This window comes from Schistocerca nitens, chromosome 1, assembly GCF_023898315.1.
Source record: "Schistocerca nitens isolate TAMUIC-IGC-003100 chromosome 1, iqSchNite1.1, whole genome shotgun sequence".
NCBI lineage: Eukaryota > Metazoa > Arthropoda > Insecta > Orthoptera > Acrididae > Schistocerca > Schistocerca nitens.
In genome coordinates, this window is record NC_064614.1 from 1002524778 (window position 1) to 1002547845 (window position 23068).

Below are 23068 nucleotides of genomic sequence, written 5' to 3' on the forward strand. Positions count from 1 at the left end.
ATATTGGGGTGGAAACTATTTTCCTTTTAGCCTATAGCATTCATGTTTCGCTCCTGTACTCTCAGACTCCGCGCATACATGAGCTATCCACGGGGTACCTCGTGTTCTCAACGCCCTTCATCACATGATATGCGAGCATTTGTCAAACACAGCGCTTCTTGCCACTGTGGCCTGTTTTCTGTTTTGAAAAAAAAAAAAAAAGACAAAAGAAACATAGTAACAATGTTTTTCATGCTTTTCAATCTCCCGTTGTGATTCTGAAAGCATTCCTTTCCTAGAAGCTTTCCCAGGCCTCAGGTGTGGTCTTTTACTAGGCTAATTACTGTTTAGCTCTACAGGATCTTTATACTGAAATGTTTCCCCACACCACCTAGTATTGTCTTTCTATGTGTGTGAGTAACAGTATGTTCACTGTTGTGGGTAAATACATACAGCGTACACAGGCCGGTGTGTGAAACTGATAGCGATTACACGCTTCCGCTGTTGCAGAAATCTGCTCCAGATGCTGCAGATACCGTGTTGAGCTGAAAGTGGTAACCGAAGTACGGAGAAATATTCTTCGGGGCTCTGTTGCATAGCAATCAGATTGCTTTCAGTTCTGAGAAATGTCCAGTTACTATTGTGGATTTGAATGATCCATGAAGTGACTTCTTTTCCGAAGAAAACATCGAACTGTTTCACTAGAACTGAACGCTCCCGTCGGAACTGTTCTCAAGCTGGTGTTTATTAGTAAATCACAATAGCAGTATATCGCTAGGTGTATAATAAGACGTACCTTCTTGAAATGAACAATATTTTATTGTTGTATTAACTGATTTCCTTCCATATACACTTATATTTTACAATGTGAATCAAAAACTCGCAATGGCGTCGATTTTTACATCACAAGAATGGCTCTCCTCTCCTAAAATTTTTTACTCTTAAGAAGAACAAAAGCTCTATCTACTAAGAATAATTATGTGAGCTCTGACCGCCACAGAGTAATAAACAATATCTTTGTCTCTCTCTCTCTCTCTCTCTGTCACAGCAAGTTACGCTACATGATACATCATACATGCCCCTCTTGTGGACGAACGTTTTTGGGCAAAAACAAACACGAGCGTTCACACAACACTATATCGGTGATTGTTTATGACGCTGTATTAATGTCCACTAGAGTATTAATGTCCACTGTATTTCTTATGATATTTGGTATTAGTGAGTGACTATCTAAATGGAAATTATAGATTTGGGTGCATATACTGCTGACAAAGACTGTGCTGCTTGAAAATTCCTGATGCAGCTTATATGCATAGCTTACATGCTTGCTTTTAAACATTTGTCGAGGATGGCATGAGATGTGATCAGAAACCTTTTTCATCATCTGTCAAAGCTTCAGTCACTCGTCTTGGGATGTCTCAAACGGATAATCTAGCCATTCGGCCAAGCCCCACAAAGGAAAACCAAGGAAAACCTCGGGGTAGATTTACCATCCTCGTATTTCTCATTTGCAAAGAAAATTAATTGAATTACAATGGAAAAAATAAAAAAAATATTTACAATATGGATTTTTTTAATGAATTTAAACACTGTTCACAAAAGAAACACAACACTGTTAATCTTCTGTGTCTTGAGGTGAACCGTCGACGCGTTGGTTTACGTCCATCTACGATACCCTTCTATCTGCCAACTCCGGGTAACTGATTGAATTCTATTCCCATTTCACCGTCTCTTCGTGGGTATTATGGTTTTCCGCATATGGTTAACAGGAAAATAAGAGTCAGTGTAAGTTCCGTGGAAAAGGTGTTTGATCTATGCTGAGCTGAAATAGAATCTAATCTAAAGTTCTTTCTAATTCTCTGTCCTGAATTCGAAATATTCGGAAGTCGTAATGTGTTCTTCATTTTTATCAACAACCCTAGAATGCACTATACACAAATCCAACTGGTGCTGCCGTGTCAACTTATGCTCGTCATCTTTCAGATGGACTTTAACACTTGTTGATGTGCTTATAACTGAAGGGCATTCGCTCAGTTGGTAACTTCGCGAGCAACAACTGACATAACATAATTTGCATACACAGGTATGTTACAACAATAGTACAATTATAAAGACAATGTCCATCACAAAAGATTGAAACAAAGTAATAGGTGTCCTTTTAAAACTGAGAATGGGTTACCTCATCCGAACAGCATGACTTCAGCTCAGCGAGTAAAAAAGCAAATACAAACATACACTGACATTGTTAAATTGACATAAGAAAAAATATCTTGTCATAGACCAGATTCATTTGAGTCACTAACCCATGGTCATTATGCATTGTGAAACCTGATTGAAGTTACTATCAACTAAATAAAGAAAATTTTAAATCATTCATACTACAGCTAAATACTCTGCATACTGAAAAGAAAACTTATCTTTACAGTGGAAAACAAATACATAAAAATATCTCTCGTACATTATGCCTGATAAGAAAAACTAACTACTAAATTGCAAAAAGAAAGAAACTATCCTAAGTATGATTGATAGGTTTAATGAAAATTCTCTAATCAATATTATTTGACAAGAATAGTATCTTCAATCTTCAGAATCTTCAGTCATCATGAAATTGCTTTAACAAGTGATGAGGATACATTCCTTTCACCTTTCCATTCTTCACATCCTTCAAAACATAAGTTCCTGGATGGGGTATTTTGGTAATCACAAATGGTCCTTGATACAACAATTGCCATTTTGTGTTCTTCCTCTGTATAAGTGAAGCCTTAGGATGAGTTTTTACTAAAACTTGGTCTTTCACTTTATATGTTTTTATTTTTCCAAGTCGATTGTGAAAATATATTTTCCTTTTTCTTGCCTTGTCCATTATATTGAGTAACGATTGTCATACTTTATTTTGTAGGTCTATTTTGTTAATAGCTACTTTAGGAATTGGTCGAATCCAGTCATTCTGTTCCTGTTTTCCAAACATCAATTCGTATGGGGTGTATTCTGTCGTAGTATGTGGCATATTGTTTACAACTTCCTGAAAATCGTGAAGACAATCGATCCATTTGGGTTGCTGATTGTGGAAATATGTTCTCTTGAACCGGTTTAATTCACGAAAAATTGGTTCCACGGGATTCGCCGAAGGGTGGTACACTGATTTTAGAATTTATTTTATACCACAACTGGCTAATGTTTGCCTCCAACGAAATCCAGTGAACATTGACCCATTGTCAATAGCCTCTGGTTTGCCTACCTTGACTATATAATCCTTGACCAGCTTCTTGGCTATGGATGCAGCAGGATCCTGTAGAACTAAACAGTAATTAGCCTAGTAAGAAAGGAGTCTTTATACTTTCTATGCATGTTCTGTCCAGTTGTCTCTGCCCCGCTGTTAACTGTATTTTGTGCGACCCAACATTTTTCATAAATCCGAATTCCGTTTATTGGTCCACTAAGAGTGGCCATGTGGACCCCTGCTATGCTGAGATGTTTCTTTCCGTTCCACGCAGGTGTGAGTCAGAGAAGCTCGCTTAATGGCTTATTGTTAGCTAATGGTGCCTGCCTCCCTGCTGTGAAGGGTCGGCTTTTATGGCCTCTCTCGAAATGTGTTCCATGTTCTACTTCTGTCGACAGATGGGAACTCCCTGCACCCACTCCAGTTCAAAGTGGTTGCGATACTACGTCACTATTAACACACAAAGCACGGAATGCTAGTTAGTATCGAGTTCATGTCGGCCGCATATGAATGATTACTCTCTGTACTATGGAAATTAGTATCACTTTACTTGAAGTAGGCCATGCATGTTATCAAACTCCTCGGCTTACTGAGTAGATTACGCTTCTATATTTGAAACAGTATGTTAAGGGGCAAAGTTGTACCTCTACCTTACACTAAGACATCACAGAAGTAACAGATGAACTGGTTCAAAAATGGTTCAAATGGCTCTGAGCACTATGGGACTCAACTGCTGTGGTCATCAGTCCCCTAGAACTTAGAACTACTTAAACCTAACTAACCTAAGGACATCACACACATCCATGCCCGAGGCAGGATTCGAACCTGCGACTGTAGCAGTTGCACGGTTCCGGACTGCTCGCCTAGAACCACGAGACCACCGCGGCCGGCAGATGAACTGGTGGAGTAGTGACATACAAACACTTCGACTTATAATGGACCATGCTACTCACATCCAATACTAATAAAGACAAACAAGATAAATACATGTTCGTAAATATCAAATCATACAAATAATGCTAGGAACACTATCATAAATAGTGTGCCCCTTGTCTGTGAAATTCAAGTGTGCAGTTTCTTCTTCAAGTGCAACAGTATTTCAGTTTGCACCTACCCACAATGCAGCCTATAGTCAGGCCGCAATGCATGCATTTACCACGAAATATACAATCAAAAAATTCATACTTTGAATATTAGCTCACAGTATCATTGCCAAATTAACTCTGTTACGTAATAAATATGATCCCCCAAGGGCTAGAAACCTGAAAGGAAAACCTGCACCTTGTCTAATGGAAGAGCTAAAACAGTCCGTGAACGTTGTAGAAACTGCACATCGGACTCACAAACGACCTCCTATCCTTGAAAATAAAACTGAATACATGCAGAAAGCCATCCCATGAACCATGGACCTTGCCGTTGGTAGGGAGGCTTGCGAGCCTCAGCGATACACATAGCCGTACCCTAGGTGCACCCACAATGGAGGGGTATCTGTTGAGAGGCCAGACAAATGTGTGGTTCCTGAAGAGGGGCAGCAGCCTTCTCAGTAGTTGCAGGGGCAACAGTCTGGATGATTGACTGATCTGGCCTTGTAACACTAACCAAAACGGCCTTGCTGTGCTGGTACTGCGAACAGCTGAAAGCAAGGGGAAACTACGGCCGTAATTTTTCCCCTGGGCACGCAGCTTTACTGTATGATTAAATGATGATGGCGTCCTCTTGGGTAAAATATTCCGGAGGTAAAATAGTCCCCCATTCGGATCTCCGCACAGGGACTACTCAGGAGGACGTTGTTATCAGGAGAAAGAAAACTGGTGTAAACTGGTGTTCTACAGATAGGAGCGTGGAATGTCAGATCCGTTAATCGGGCAGGTAGGTTAGAAAATTTAAAAAGGGAACTGGATAGGTTAAAGTTAGATATAGTGGGAATTAGTGAAGTTCGGTGGCAGGAGGAACAAGAGTTCTGGTCAGGTGACTACAGGGTTATAAACACATAATCAAATAGGCATAATGTAGGAGTAGGTTTAATAATGAATAGGAAAATAGGAATGCGGGTAAGCTACTACAGACAGCATAGTGAACGCACTATTGTGGTCAAGATAGATACGAAGCCCATGCCTACCACAGTAGTACAAGTTTATATGCCTACTAGCTCTGCAGATGACGAAGAAATTGAAGAAATCTATGATGAAATAAAAGAAATTATTCACATAGTGAAGGGAGACGAAAATTTAATATTCATGGGTGACTGGTATTCGTCAGTAGGAAAAGGGAGAGAAGGAAACGTATTAGATGAATATGGATTGGGGGTAAGACACGAAAGAGGTGTGGTAGAATTTTGCACAGAGCATAACTTAATCATAGCTAACACTTGGTTCAAGAATCATAAAAGAAGATTCTATATATGGAGGAAGCCTGGAGATACTGACAGGTTTCAGATAGATTATATAATGGTAAGACAGAGATTTAGGAACCAAATTTTAAATTGTAAGACATTGCCAGGGGCAGATGTGGGCTCTGACCACAATCTATTGGTTATGAACTGAAGAAATTGCAAAAAGGTGGGAATTTAAGGAGATGGGACCTGGATAAACTGACTAAACCAGAGGTTGTACAGAGTTTCAGGGGGAGCCTAAGGGAACAATTGACAAGAATGGGGGAAAGAAATACAGTAGAAGAAGAATGGGTAGCTTTGAGGGATGAAGTAGTGAAGGCAGCAGAGGATCAAGTAGGTAAAAAGACGAGGGCTAGTAGATATCCTTGGGTAACAGAAGAAATATTGAATTTAATTGATGAAAGGAGAAAATATAAAAATGCAGTAAATGAAGCAGGCAAAAATGAATACAAACGTCTCAAAAATGGGATCGACAGGAAGTGCAAAATGGCTAAGCAGGGATGGCTAGAGGACAAATGTAAGGATTTAGAGGCTTATCTCACTAGGGGTAAGATAGATGATACTGCCTACAGGAAAATTAAAGAGACCTTTGGAGAAAAGAAAACCACTTGTATGAATATCAAGAGCTCAGATGGAAACCCAGTTCTAAGCAAAGAAGGGAAAGCAGAAAGGTGGAAGGAGTATATAGAGGGTCTATACAAGGGCGTTGTACTTGAGGACAATATTATGGAAATGGAAAAGGATGTTGATGAAGATGAAATGGGAGATACGATACTGCGTGAAGAGTTTGACAGAGCACTGAAAGACCTGAGTCGAAACAAGGCCCCGGGAGTAGACAACATTCCATTAGAACTACTGACGGCCTTGGGAGAGCCAGTCCCGACAAAACTCTACCATCTGGTGAGCAAGATGTACGAGACAGGCGAAATACCCTCAGTCTTCAAGAAGAATATAATAATTCCAATCCCAAAGAAAGCAGGTGTTGACAGATGTGAAAATTACCGAACAATCAGTTTAATAAGTCATGGATGCAAAATACTAACGCGAATTCTTTACAGAAGAATGGAAAAACTGGTAGAAGCCGACCTCGGGGAAGATCAGTTTGGAATCTGTAGAAATGTTGGAACACGACATGCAATACTGACCCTACGACTTATCTTAGAAGCTAGATTAAGGAAAGGCAAACCTACGTTTCTAGCATTTGTAGACTTAGAGAAAGCTTTTGACAATGTTGACTGGAATACTGTCTTTCAAATTTTGAAGGTGGGAGGGGTAAAGTACAGGAAGTGAAAAGCTGTTTACAATTTGTACAGAAACCAGATGGCAGTTATAAGAGTCGACGGACATCAAAGGGAAGCAGTGGTTGGGAAGGGAGTGAGACAGTGTTGTAGCCTCTCCCCGATGTTATTCAATCTGTATATTGAGCAAGCAGTGAGGGAAACAAAAGATAAATTCGGAGTAGGTATTAAAATCCATGGAGAAGAAATAAAAACTTTGAGGTTTGCCAATGACATTGTAATTCTGTCAGAGACAGCAAAGGACTTGGAAGAGGAACGGAATGGATAGTGTCTTGAAAGGAGGATATAAGATGAACATCAACAAAAGCAAAACAAGGATAATGGAATGTAGTCGAATTACGTCGGGTGATGCTGAGGGAATTAGATTAGGAAATGAGACACTTAAAGTAGTAAAGGAATTTTCTACTTGGGGAGCAAAATAACTGATGATGGTCGAAGTAGAGAGGATATAAAATGTAGACTGGCAATGGCAAGGAAAGCATTTCTGAAGAAGAGAAATTTGTTAACATCGAGTATAGGTTTAAGCGTCAGGAAGTCGTTTCTGAAAGTATTTGTATGGAGTGTAGCCGTGTATGGAAGTGAAAGATGGACGATAAATAGTTTGGACAAGAAGAGAATAGAAGCTTTCGAAATGAGGTGCTACAGAAGAATGCTGAAGATTAGATGGGTAGATCACATAACTAATGAAGAAGTATTGAATAGGATTGGGGAGAAGAGAAGTTTGTGGTACGACTAGAAGAAGAGATGGGTTGGTAGGACATGTTGTGAGGCATCAAGGGATCACAAATTTAGCATTGGAGGGCAGCGTGGAGGGTAAAAACTGTAGAGGGAGACCAAGAGATGAATACACTAAGCAGGTTCAGAAGGATGTAGGTTGCAGTAAGTACTGGGAGACGAAAAAGCTTGCACAGGAAAGAGTGGTATGGAGAGCTGCATCAAACCAGTCTCAGGACTGAAGACAACAACAACAACAACAGCAACAACAACAACAACAACAACATGCAGAAAGCAAACAGAATCAATCAATCTGAGAGAAACAATAACTAATACATGCCAACACATTAAAATAAGACATAAAGACCAGATGCTCTATGGAAAAGCTTGTGGCATCTAGGGAAGAGTAGGCAAAGTAGAAGCTGCAGCTATTCCCATTGTCCCAACCAAGCTTATTGTTGATACACTACTGCTCATAATAACTACTGCTCCCTAGACACTGACACTCTTTTCTGGACGACATAGTAAAACACTCATTCCCCTCAGAATACAAGTGCTAGAGATCCAATTGCTAATAAGAGTAGCTGGGTGTATTTCATCTGACAGGAGAGTGAATGTAGACATCAGGAAAGAACTGAGTGTGTAAAACTTAAATGACCAGATTAAAGATTTCAGAAACAACTGAAAGGATTATGTCAAAAGAATGGAAGATGACAGATTACCAAAACTGGTGATATTTACTCCCATTGGGCAGAGGATATTTAGAAATCCAGAGGAAAATTAACAATTTCAGCTAAGAGGGGCAACAGGCAAATGCCTACTAATGCAGAGGAAAAATTCGAAAATTTGTGGTAAATTTGAGAGAGGACAAGTTACTCTCTCACCTATTTTTTTGTATAGAGAGAGTTATTAAAGATTTTATCACAACCAGACACACCTTGAGCGAGACTCTAGAAAGTTAATGGCCTGAGCAGACGTTGTGGAGCCTGGTAGGGCGCTAAAAGCGTTAGGTATGTTTGTGGTTCTTAGCATGTAGAAACGACATGCTTGGAGTTTAAAGCAATTGGTGGCGAGCCCATCCCTCAGTAATTCTTGCAGGAGAGGTCCACAGCTGTACAGGGCAGACAGAGCAGCCGCTCATTGAGACAGGTCTCCAGCAGAACAATGCTGCAATACCTGCATTGGCACCAGCTGAAGGCTGGGCTGGGGGCGACGGACTTAAGGGATGCATCTACACAGTGGAGTTGTAAACTGGGCACTGTGTGCACATCCAAGTGTAATATATATTCACAAGTTTTCATGTTCACCAACACTGCTAATAGGCCTGTGACCTACTTCCATTGGCTGCCTCAGTTGTATAATAAACTCTGGCATCTGAGAAACGCTTACAGATAGACTCTTTATTACACCTCACAGCTATGACTAACAAGCTCCAAGGTACAGGTGACTTAGATGAAGATCTTTAATATTGAAACTTCCTAGCAGATTAAAACTGTGTGCCGGACCGGGACTCGAAGTCGGGAACTACGCCACTCACGGGCAAGTGCTCTCTACCCTCTGAGCTACTCAAGCACGACTCACGCCCGTCCTCACTGCTTTACTTCCGCCAGTACCTCGTCTCGGTGCGGCACACAGTTTTAATCTGCCAGGAAGTTTCATATCAGCGCACACTCCGCTGCAGAGTGAAAATCTCATTCTGGATCTTTAAGATTGCATCTGTTTGCTTGTTGCCATGGGAAGCGACACGACTTCAGAGAAAAACATCTTCCCCCTCCACAAAAACTTAAAAAGCCAGAAATTGTCTGTTTCTTTATTTTCCAGAAACTCAGATTTCGTAACTCTTGTCCTGGTTCGACATGAGTTTGTGCTGTCGTGTGGGAGGGGAGAGTTAGCGCCTCTAGAGCCCTATGACTGGCTCAAGACAGCATGAGGGTGGTGTCGTTCATGCATTTTGTGGGAAAAGGGAATTTTTTCTGAGAAGTGCGAAGCACTCGGGTGCTGGACTTTGCTCTGGTAAGGAGGCTTCTGGTTGATGCTTTGGCATTTGTGGTTGGTGCTTGGGACCTGTCCTGAGACTGACTTCACTTGCAAGTAGTTTAGACTGGGGAGGGGAACCTGTGGTGAAGTTCTTACTGTACCAACAGTGTGACTTCAAATGTCTCTGACCACTCGTTTGCCAAAGGTACACTTATTCGTTTTTGGTTTACCAGTCTTGACGTTTGGTGTCCGGGTGCGCTCTGTCATATAAGTGAGCCAAATTGGTGCTTGGTACGACCAGCGAATGAGTTTGTCACACACTGAAATCTACCGTGATTCATGGCTCTGGTAGATAGTAAATTGCAATCCGCCTGCTTGATCGCTAAACTGAGATTTTTTTGCATTTCTTTCATGGCCGCGATCGATTTACAGGTGCTGCCTCACGTCTCGCCTCCGCCGCACACATCTCGCCAGCTACAAGTTACATCGCCGCGTGAAGCAAACAGGGTAACGTACTGCTGCTCCAGCCTTGTCAGGGCCCAAAGATCTCAATCGCCACTTGCTCTCAGCTGCACCTATATAGAGAAAATTCTGTAGATTTGAACAATCAAAGCCTGCTCAGCGTCAGATCAATTCAGATTGCATTACCCACATTTTTAGGGCCAGAGTGCTTGACTCACTTCTGCTACCCAGGATCCTTGTCCATTGTGGTCTTAAACCACCTGTTAGTTGTTTACGGTATTCAATCATAACTTGTTTAGCATAATTTATGTCTGCCTTTGTTTTGGGAAAAGAATTGTTGTCAGTAAACTAAATTTTTCATACATTCTCAAACATTTATATAATCCCCACAGGGTTTTCCTTCAAGTTCCTAAGTGACCAAACTGCCGAGGTCATCGGTCCCTAAGCTTATACGCTACTTAATCTAACTTAAACTAACTTACGCTAAGGCAACGCACACACACACACACACACACACACCCATGCCCGAGGGAGGACTCGAACTTCCGACTGGTGGAGCTGCGCAAACAGTGGTAAGGCACGCCAGACCGCGTGGCCATACGGAGAGAAGAAGAGATATCATGGCATAAATATTGTGATTTTTTAAGTAACTGTAATTTTAATAAGATTTGAGGTTTCATATAAAACTCTGGTCAGATGTAAGAGGACTCCTGAGGGCATTAATCTGTTTAGGTTAAATGAATAAATAAAAAATTAAACATAATATACAGGTTATCTCAGGATGAATGGTAAACATTCAGGGATGTGACAGGAACGATCATTTGAAGCAGAAAACTTCTTATGGACATACACACTCTTCTGACTGGTTTCCGAGATAGAACATATTAAATGTACATCGTTTTATATGTTCTTTATTATTCAGTACATTGTCATTGTTTCCAACATACCAAAGTAGAGCAGATAAAGTCGAGACGAATATTTTGATACAGGACATGTGGTCTATTAAGTCGAGAAAGTACCTCAAACTGACTTACCTACACCTCAATGCATGCACAAGAATTTCCATATTTTCTTGCTCTCTTCATACAACCTAAGAGTCCTTGAGAAAAGATGAATAGGACCCTTTGAAAGGAAATTTGATGTACAGGGTGATTATAATCAAAGTTGAACTTTCAAACCTCTGTAGAGATAAAACCACTGGTCAGAATGATGTCAAACTACAACGGAATATTATAAATTGTAGCAATAGATGGCGCTGTAAGCATCGTAATTTAATAGTGGTCGACTACAAATGACAAATGAATCATACAACAATGCCTAAGTTGTACATTTGATGTTAAATAAACTGTACTACTCAGCGTGCATGGGTGTGCAGGTGCAATACAATTAGTTACGTAAGTCCATCCTCCACGGCAAGCTCATACCACATCAGATAGGAAAAATCGGTTCTTAATTGTCCTGAGACCAAAAACCTCATAAAAAGCATAACTCACATCTGTTTTTAATTGTCCTGAGGCCAAAAGCCGCATAAGGAGCATCAATCAAAATCAAATCGGATTATTACTTTCCGTGTGGCAGGCGCAAAACATGTACAATATGCTGTCCAACGTTTTCTGCAAAAAGTTGAAATCGAGAAACAGCATGTTCCACAACTGATCGAAGTGTTTCCGGGGTCACGTTCAGAATGTGTTGCGCAATGCGTGCCTTCAGTGCAGATAGGTTTGCAGTCGGAACACTGAACACAACATCTTTCACATAGCCCCACAGCCAGAAGTGACACAGATTAAGATCAGGTGATTGGGACTGCCAAGCTGTAGAGAAATGGCGGCTGATAATTGCAGTATTCTCGAAATGGCGCTTTAGCAGCTGCTTAACTGGGTTTACAATGTGTGGAAGTGTGCTATCATCAACACATCCACACTGCTGGAGAGCTTGAATGACGTGGTTGTGCAAAAGACACTTACAGCGCTTACCAGCGACGGTACAGGTTACAGGACTGGAAGCACCTGTCTCTTCGAAAACAATATGGCCCTATAATAAATGATGCCGTAAGCCCTCACAGTGAACTTTTCAGGACGAAGTGCTTCTGGTTGATTTTCGTGTGGATTTGCCGTTGCCCATATTCGACAGTCCCTGTCAGGTGGAAGTGGGTTTCGTCTGTCCACAAAATCTCCCACTGCCAATCATTGTCCTCTTCCATGCAAGCAAGACATTCTAAGGCAAAGGTCTCTCTTCTTGGCAGGTCAACAGGAAGCAACTCGTGCGCAGGGGTTATTCTGAATAGTATGCGAAGCAGGATGTTTTGTATAATTTTACACACCGTGTTCATGGGTATGTCCAATGTTTGGGCAATTCTCCGTGCGCTACACGTTTGCACACCACCACTCGTCTCCTCCTGCATTGCTGTGGCTACTGCTTCCACTGACGTCGAATCAATTTGTTTCCTCCCTCTACCAGTTTGCACACCAAAAGAACCCATCTTTTCGAATTTCCGAATCATTTTATCCAGCCTCACGGAAGTCATCTGATGAATGCCTTTTTCCAAATGCTTCAGTGTCCGGAACTCCTGCAGAGCGACGTGTGCACAGTCATCATTCTTGTAATACAGCTTTACAAGCATAGCGCGATCCTGCATTAAGACAGTCATGGCGAACTTCGCAGACTCGCAAGGAGGAAAAGCCGTGTACCTGGCGTGTTTATACCAACTTCAGTGGACGCGAGATTGAACCGTCGTCCTCCGGAATGCGAGTCCAGTGCGCTCGGTTCGTGCGCATGACAGGTGTTTTCATTTACGTATTCAGACACATTCAGCGCCATCTATTGACCAATTTTCACACTATTATTTTTCTTCTGTCATACGTTTTCCCGCTTCTCCTGTAATATTACGTTGCAGTTTGACGTCATTCTGACCAGCGGTGTTATTTTTACAGTGTTTCGAAAGTTTAACATTAATTACAATCACCCTGTAGTTTAATTTAGTACTTCGACAAGTTTTCGCTACAGGCTGCAGATTTCGTGTTATTCAAGGAAAACATACAAAAGTAACTTTGAACATTTTTCGTCTCAGAAATCATTTGAAATGGAACATTTGCCCGTATTTAGTTTTTTGCTTCAAATTATCTTTCCTGTCGTATCTCTAAATGTTGACCATTACTCCTGAGATAATCTGTACACATGGACTATCATGTATATGAAAATAACCGTCACATTTAGTATCCTATCCACCGAGAGTAATTAAAAGGCGCATAAAGGCTACCGACACACCAACGAAAGTAACTATAAATGCGACAGACCTAGAAGAAGACATAATAGCACACCTAACAAGAACACTCACACAACAAAGAAATGGCAGACCAACAACACAAGAAAATGACGATAAGTGCAGATCAAATAAGGATACGCTCAGTCATGAATGTGAGTTGCTGGTCGTTTCACTGTGCCAAGAGCACAGACAACAGATTGACGCCTCAAGTCGTCATATGGTCTGCTCTGCGCAATTTCGTCCGCGAGAGCTAGTTGCCTTGATGGGGAGCAGTGAGCTAGTTTGCGATGCACGCTTAAAAATGGTAGGGAGCATTGAGCTGGTGAGCTACCTTGCAGTCTGACCCCTGAGAATGGTGGTGAGCAGTGAGCTAGCCAGAGAGCGAACAGTCCGATCGGTGAGAGTGGTGGCGAGTGCTGCGCTATTGGGAGGGGAGTGATGCCGGAATCGGTGCGACTCGCTACGACTATGCGGTGGCCGAAGGCGCAGCTTTTATGGTCGCTGGCTACACATTATGAATGCGATGCTAAGTCAAAGGATAAGAAGTAACAAATCACTCAAAAGCATGTAAACGTTTATAGAGCTTCTGAAATTTGAGATAGTCTTTTGAAATCAAGAACGGAAACATGCTGGAAGGCTTTTCTGCGTTAATGTATAGTTCTGAAGAGCTCGATTTTTCGAGAGCCTCTGTAACTGCGTGGTCAGCGCGGCGGATTGCGAGTTAAAGGTTCCCACATTCGCTTCCCAGCAAAGTCGAAATTTTTTTCTCCACTCACAGAGTGGTTGTTGTGTTGTGCTTACTTTCATATCAGTCATAATTGGCATTATGATTGAAATGCTGGATACTGCCTGGCAGCCAATGAATTGAAAAAAAAAAACAACGGAGCTTTCTTTATTTTCTGTTTTCATAGATGAAAAAAGCTCCATGTACTAATAAGGTTTGTAAATCCACATGTGCACATGGTCTATATCACATTTTTTGTAGCTTGGGGGACGTTTTCGTAAAGATGCGACATGAAGATAAACTACCATTCATTTTTTCTGAATCATACATTATCCACTCTTTAGAAAGATCTGGCTATTTGATTTAATTCAGGAGGAGTGTGCCCATCGCCTTTGTGGACAGTGTTTTAAATGTCTGGCACACCGTAAGTAGCCGTCGCTTGATGTGAAGTGGAGGTCCGGCAGCCTCTGCACAGAGGCTCGGTATGGGGCTTGTTCTGATTGACGCAGTGCTCAGTCGAAGCCCTTCATGGTGCTCCGCGTTCAACATCTTTAAATAGGATCTTGCAGACCCATACACGGTGCACCTATGATCTAGCAGAGGTCGCACAAATGCCCTCTAAAACCGGAGCACACAAGTCCTATCCGCTCCCCGTGTACTGTGTCTGAGACAGTTTAAAACACTTACAGCTTTAAGGGACAGTTTTTTTTCAGATGCTTAAAATGTGGCAACCATGTATGTCTACAGTCAAATATGAGGGCCAGAAACCTCACCGTGTCTTTAGAATTAAGATCAATGTCCCTCGTCCTCATTTCAGGAAAGCTTAAAATGGAATGTGAATGGTTAAAAAGAATTCACTCAGATTTCTAAATTGAAAACATAAAACCACTCTTGTGCGCCCATTCGCCCAAACGTCGAAGAGTTAGTTACAACTAATGTGTTGTTGCAATGCTTGAAGAAGAGAAAAGTACAGGCAGTCATCCATAAACAAAGAACATTGGACAGACTTTTCACTACAGGCGTGATGCTATTAATAGCTATGGCAAAGACAGTCACACTTAAAACACTATCTTGAGGCACGCAGTTCTCCTGCTGAAAGCCATCAGACAGGACGTCACCGACTCGGTATCGAAAATACCCTGGAGAGAGAAAAAAACCAGTTAAAAATGGAAAGGCAACCACGAAACCCCATTCTTGAAGATAATACTCTCAAAGTCTACCCGAAAGAGTCTTAATTTGTTATGAAAACTGAAACGGACAAAGATAAATCAGAAGTAAGTTTATTTCTTTCTCGTAATTATGTGTTCCATGTTTATAAATGCTGATAAGTCCTAATAATAAACAACTCGACACAAAAAATGACATAACTGATAGTTCAAAAAAATATGTTAAAAGACAGAATATGTAGGAAACAAAAACCAAGTAGAAATATGCTTGTAAGTTGCCAATGTTGGTTCAAATCTCGTACGTTGCAGTATGCAGACTCTTAAAGTTTCTCACTGAGAAGGTTCTTTCGATATGAAGCTGTCTTGACAAGCTCACATACTGAACGTTTCAGTTGCTGTAATATATATTTCGCATGTTGTTGTTGTTGTGGTCTTCAGTCCAGAGACTGATTTGATGCAGCTCTCCATGCTACTCTATCCTGTGCAAGTTTCTTCATCTCACAGTACCTACTGGAACCTACATCCTTCTGAATCTGCTTAGAGTATTCATCTCTTGGTCTCCCTCTATGATTTTTACCCTCCACGCTGCCCTCCAATGCTAAATTTGTGATCCCTTGATGCCTCAGAACATGTCCTACCAACCGATCCCTTCTTCTAGTCAAGTAGTGCCACAAACTTCTCTTCTCCCCAATCCTATTCAATACCTCCTCATTAGTTACGTTATCCACCCACCCAATCTTCAACATTCTTCTGTAGCACCACATATCGAAAGCTTCTATTCTCTTCTTGTCCAAACTACTTATCGTCCGTGTTTGACTTCCATACACGGCTACACTCCATACAAATACTTTCAGAAACGACTTCCTGACACTTAAATCTGTACTCGATGTTAACAAATTTCTCTTCTTCAGAAACGCTTTCCTTGCCATTGCCAGTCTACATTTTATATCCTCTCTACTTCGACCATCATCAGTTATTTTGCTCCCCAAACTTCTTCGCATGTAACACACAAAAAAGAGAAATGTGAAATCTCAGCGTACAACGCATTAGATAAAGGGAAGAGTTCGGGCGTTTGCCCGCATCTCGTGGTCGTGCGGTAGCGTTCTCGCTTCCCACGCCCAGGTTCCCGGGTTCGATTCCCGGCGGGGTCAGGGATTTTCTCTGCCTCGTGATGGCTGGGTGTTGTGTGATGTCCTTAGGTTAGTTAGGTTTAAGTAGTTCTAAGTTCTAGGGGACTGATGACCATAGATGTTAAGTCCCATAGTGCTCAGAGCCATTTGAACCCATTTGAACTTCGGGCGTTTCGTTGAGATAGTTTAATGTGATTATAATTATGAAACGAGTCGGCAAACTTCCAAACATTTACATTCAGTACACCTTGTAGCAATATCTATCCTTTAATGAAAATCTAACAACATTAACCTCAAGTAATCTGATAGAAACAACTTTCTGGTAAGGGCAACCACAGCTCAGAGACATTGTGAACAACAATGAAAAACACTTAGCACTCAATAAGCATTGAAATTATCATAAAAATTATAGAAATTAAAAAGGTCAAGATTGATGAGGTGGTTCTAAATGCCACATTGCTGTATGAAGATACTTCATTCACAACAATCGATTTCACGTCAGAACTGACGCACCTTCAAGTTTATAATAGTTATGCTTTCATATTGTAGACTGACAATTACGGAGTCCCAGCAATCGGGAAGTTATCCACGTTAAGATTCAAACTACATTGGTGGGCTGTTATAATAAAATTGAGTACATCTGAAACATACTTTTGAAAATATACAAAGCATGACTGCTGAATGAGCCAGGCCGGATAACACCCAATACGATATATTACAGGATGCGGTAGACACCAGCTATAGAAAAGCAATGTAAATAAACCTTAAGATCCTGTATGAGGTGCGTACTTTTGCCTTATTGCTAACTGGTCGATATGGTGTAAGCAGCCGGTGGAGGCTAGCAATACGCTGGAAGGCAGTAGGTATTCTGAGATGCCGTAAATAAGAGAATTGTCAGGAATGAGTACAGAAAACGTTTATACAGATTAATGAAGGCTTGGCTCCTGTTAGTCGTCGAGAATATGTAACAAATTTTGCAAAAACAATTACTGACAGGATTATTCCCAATTAACAGCCCATATTCTATAATTAAGTTATAATTCAGTAAACATTGTACATCCGTTATTTCAGTTTCACGTTATGAGCTAACAATTCGCTTGGGAATAAAAAAAAGGTAATTTATCGCGATTATACACTAGCGTGACAAAGGTCATGCGATACCTCCCAGTATCGTGTCGGACCTCCTTTTGCCCGGCATACTGCAACAACTCGACGTGGTATGGACTCAACAGGTGGTTGGAAGTCCTCTGCAGACGTATTGAGCAATGCTGCCTCTATAGCCGTCCATATTTGCGAAAGTGTTGCCAGTGCAACACTTTGTGCACGAACAGATCTTTGTATTATGTCTCATAAATGTTAGATGGATGTTGGGCTATCTGGGTGGCCAAATCATTCGTTAAAGTGGTCCAGAATGTTCTTCAAACCAATCGCGAACTACTGTGGCTCGCTGGCATGGAGCTTTGTCAATCATATAAATTTCATCGACGTTAAGGAGCATGAAGTCCATGAAAGGGTGAAAATTGCCTCTAACTATCCTAACATAACCATTTCCAGTCAAAGATGTAAACGCAGCCCACACCAACATGGAGTCACCACCAGATGCCCAGTTCATTGTTGACAACTTGGGTCCAAGGCTTCGTTGGGTCTGCACGACACATTAACGCTACCACCAGCTCTCACCAACTGAAATCGGGACTAATCTGACGACGGTTTTTCAGTCGCCTAGAGTTCAACTGATATCCTCACGAGCCGAGGAGAGGCGCTGTAGGCGATGTTGTGCTGTTAGCAAAGACGCTCTCGTCGGTCGTCTGTTGCCACAGCCCATTCACGCCAAATTTCGACGCACTGTCCTAACGTACTTTCGTCTACGTCCCACATTATTTCAGTCAGTACTGCTTTTCTGTTAGCACTGACAGCTCTACGCAAACACCGCTGCTCTCGGTCGTTAAGTGAAGGCCATCGGCTACGGTTGTTCAAGGTGAGAGGTAATGCCTGAAATTTTGCATTCTCCGCACACTCTTGACGATGTGAATCTTGGATTATTGAATTCAGCAATGATTTCCGAAATGGAATATCCCATGCTTCTAGCTGCAACTACCATTCTACGTTCAAACTTAACTGCCGTCGTGCGGCCGTAACCACGTCGGAAACCTTTTCACTTGAATCACCTGACTACAAATGACAGCTCCGCCAATGTACTGTCCTTTTGTACCTTGTGTATGTGATACTGTAGCTACAGGTATACGTGTATATCGCTATCCCCAGACTTTTCATCTCGATTTAGTGGGAGCGTTATAGGCGTCGAGGGAAGAGCCATCAATGGCCTCTGAGCTGGCGAGTCTACTGCTCCAGACGTCGTCGAACTGTCCACATAATATACTTGTCTTGCTGCAAATAAGCCCGTGGCCTTGCTCAAGGTGCGGGACCCGAGGCTGTTCGACCCTGCCCAGTGGAGCGAACACTATGTCTGTCCTCTGTTGCTACAGTCGCGTGGTGTTCTTAAGAGTGGATTATATCCCTACTGAACCCATCGATTCCACATTCGCACGACACTCTGACCAATGCGAGCAGCAACATTGCTATATTACTGACATATGCTGGTAGACGTTATTCACTGTTACATCATCTTCTCGTAAACGAACAATTGTTGTTGTTGTTGTCGTCGTCGTCGTCGTCGTCGTCGTCGTCGTCGTCATCTTTAGTCAGAAGACTGTTTCGTGGCAGCTCACCACGCAGCTGTACTGTGCAGGCCTCATCATCTCCGAATAACTACTGCAACCCACATCTTTGTGAATCTGCTTACGTATACATCCCTAGGGTTTCATCTACAGTTTTTACTCCCCACACTTCCCTCCATTGCCAAACTGACAACTTCTTGGTGCCTCAGAGTCTGTCCGACAACCGAATCCATTCTGTTGCTCAAGTCTTGTCATAGATTTCTTATCTCTCAAGTTCGATTCAGTACAATCTCATTAGGTACGTGATATACTCGTCTAATCTTCAGCGTTCTTCTATGGCACTACATTTCAAGCAGTCTATCCCCTTCTAATATTTTTCGGGTGTGCAACCGGATACTGTCGACATTCTGACACGATATTTCGGCCCAGAGACGTCCGGGCATCTTCAGGTGAGTAGATAAGTGCTGAAGAGACCCGGTGCATGCGCATGCGCCGAAAGACAGCACATTTCGAATGCGCGACGTTCGGCATAAATACCGTGAATGCACATAGGCTCTTCAGTAGTTATCTACTTGCCTGAAGATGGCCGGACCTCTCTGGGCCGAAATATCGTGATAGAATATCGACGGGATCCGGTTGCACACACGAAAATTATTAGAAGGAGAAATACGCAGTGAAAATTTCAGAAGTTACAATCTATCTTCTTCTTGTCTGAACTACTTACCGCTCATGTTTCTTCTCCGTAAAAGGCTACACTTCAGATTAATAACTTTACAAAAGGCTTTTAAACACCTAAACTTGTCTTCAGTGTTAACAAATTCCTCTTTTTTCGAAATGCTTTTCTTGTTGTAACTAGTGTGCATTTTATATTCTCTCTACTTTGCCCATCATCAATTATTTTAAGGCGCAAATAGCAAAACGCATCTACTACTTTAAACGGTTCATTTCTTAATTTAAATCCGTCGACATGGCCTGATAGGATTTGAGTACATTTCATTACCTTCGTTTTTTATGCTCATCTTATAATCCGTTTCCATCGCATTATCCCTTCCGTTCAACGGCTCTACTTTCTCTGACGTAATTACTATGTCGTCGGCAAACCGCAAAGTTTACATTTCTCACCCCTGAACTCCAGTTCTTTCTCCTAATTTTTCTTTCGTTTCCTTTATTTCTTTTCAAGCGTACGCATTGAATAACATATGAGATATGCTACAAGCCTGTGGGACTCCCTTCTCATCTACTTCTTACCTTTCATGTCTTCCGACTGTTACAACTGCAGCGTAGTTTCTGTACAAATTGTATAAAATCTTACGCTACATATATTTTATCTCTGCTACCATCAGAATTTCAAAGAGTCAACATTGTAGAAAGATTTCTCTAGGTGTACCATTACTATATATACAGGTCTGACTTTCTTTAACCTGTCTGCTAAGATAGGTCGTAAGGTCAATAACAAACAACCACAAATGTCATTCCTAAATAACGCGCTGCCTAAAATAGGTCGTAAGGTCAATAACAAACAACCACAAATGTCATTCCTAAATAACGCGCTGCCTAATCTTTCCTTATAAACAGGATGTAGATGGCATAACTCTTACGTACTTTGCGCTGAAGTTGTAATCATTTGTCTGTCCTGGCATGTAGTACTATTAACGCTGAAACGCAACTAGGTCCTTACACGTCCTTGACAGTGATTTCAAACTGATTCCGTATGTCTACATTTCCAGGATGTTTTTCAAACTGTACCATACAAGCAGGTTTGTAGTGAAATTGCATGCTTATTGAATGTCGTCTAAGTTATTTCACTAGATTTGTGATTTCCTGTCAGAGGTCACAGTTCGTAGTAATTGGCGGAAAGTTATCGTGTAAAACAGAAGCGATTTCTGGCGTTCCCCAAAGTAGTGTTATAGGCCCTCTGCTGTTCCTTTTCTATATAAACGATTTAGGAGACAATCTGAGAAGCTGTTTCAGATCGTTTGCAGATGAAATTGTCATTTATCATCTAGCAAAGTCATCAGAAGATCAAAACAAATTGCCGCGCGGAGTGGCCGCGCGGTTAGAGGCGCCAAGTCACTGAGGTTCGAGTCCTCCTCGGGCATGGGTGTGCTTGTTGTTCTTAGCATAAGTTAGTTTAAGTTGGTTTAAGTAGTGTGTAAGTTTAGGGACCGATGACCTAAGCAGTTTGGTCCCTTAGAATTTCACACACATTTGAATGTTCAAAACAAACTGCAATACGTTTGAGGAAAGAGATCTGTATGGTGCGAAAATTGGCAGTTGACGCTAAATAATGAAAAATGTGAGGTCATGCACATGAGTGCTAAAAGCGATCCGTTAAATTTGAGTTACAAGATAACTCAGTCAAATCTAAAAGCGAAAATTTCCGGTGTGGCCGAGCGATTCTAGGCGCTTCAGTCTGGCACCGCGCGATCGCTACGGTCGCAGGTTCGAATCCTGCTTTGGGCACGGAAGTGTGTGGTGTCCTTAGGTTAGTTAGGTTTAAGTAGTTCTAAGTTCTAGGGGACTGATGACTTCAGATGTTAAGTCCCATATTGCTGAGAGCTATTTGAACCATTTGAGCAAAAATTTCAACTAAATACGTAGGAATTAGAATTACGAACACCTTAAATTCGAAGGCGAACCAAATACTGCGATTTAGAAATTGCAACAGATCTGCTTGAGAGGCTGCCTACACTGCGCTTGTCTGTCCTCTTGCAGTCAGATAGGATTAATGGAGTACATCGAGAAAGTTCAAATAAGAGCAGCACCCTTTGTGTTATCGAGAAATACGGGAGAGAGTGTTACGGACACGATACAGGATTTGGGGTGGACATCAGAGCTCGCACTGAAAGATATAGGTGTTTGTCTTTTTCTGCGCGCTGTTCGAGAGTGGAATAATAGAGAATTATTGTGAAGATGGTTCGATGAACCCTCTGCCAGGCACTTAAGTGTGATTTGCAGATTATCCATGTAGATGTAGCTGTAGATGTGGATGTAGGTGTAGATGAATGTGAGGTTTGTAGCATGTTGTCTCTGTGGTGTTGCAATTTTAACTATCGAGCAATGCAGTTTGGAGAGAACCATACCGGGATTTGACCAGCGCTCCTGCCTGAACACGAGACGCGTCTTTATCCAGCGAGGCAGCTGCAGAGTGAAAGGTGACCTCTTGTCTGGAGACAAGGCGCCCTACGTGCCTGCCTTGCTGCGTGCTGCCGCGAGCGTCGCAGCGGCCACGTGCGTCTGCTCTGTCGGCCGTGACTCACGTCAGGCGCCAGTCACCCCGTGACTGCACACGTTGCACTCCTCGCTGGTCCAGCAGTCGGCTGGTATGCGAATGAACGTAACGGTCCCAGGAGCCCAGGAGAGTTTGCTTCAGGGTTTAAATTTAGAGGATGTGACCAAAACTCAGAGACGTTTAAAAAAGAGAAAAGTGAGCAGCTGCGATACATTAGAAGACTGGTTGCACAAAGTTACAGACCAATATAATGGACGTCTCTCTGTTACAGGAACCCAGAGCATATACTAAGCTCAAATATCATGACCTTCCCGAAGGAAAACAAGCTAGTCTCAGAGAACTACTCACCTGAAACACAACTTATTTTACTCGTACGTGACATCTCGCAAAAAGTAGACGCAGGTGAACTGCTAGACTCCGTCTTTCTACGTTTCCGAAAGGCGTTTGACCACCGCCACGTCGTCGACTGCTAACCAAGAAAAATGCAATGGATCACAAACAAAAAACCGAATATATTCAGAAACAGTGGAAGGGCTTGTTTGAACTATGTCTCTCACCACTCATCTATGCGGTCCTCGTTTGAGATGTGGCCTCTCACCTCTCACCAACGGGTTGCTTGTTTGTAAAAATTATTTTACACTAAGAGCTCAAAAACCGGTGCGGAGTTCCTAGTCTTCCATCGGGTGCCTCCCCAGGTGGAGGATAGGGGACCGTTCACCAGATATGGCGGACGCCGAGGAAATAAAATAGCCGGGGTGGATCAAAACAAGCCAACTGCTGTCTTGCAACTGGGAGTTGGGTCTCCAGAGGCGAAGGGATGAAATCACTGAATAA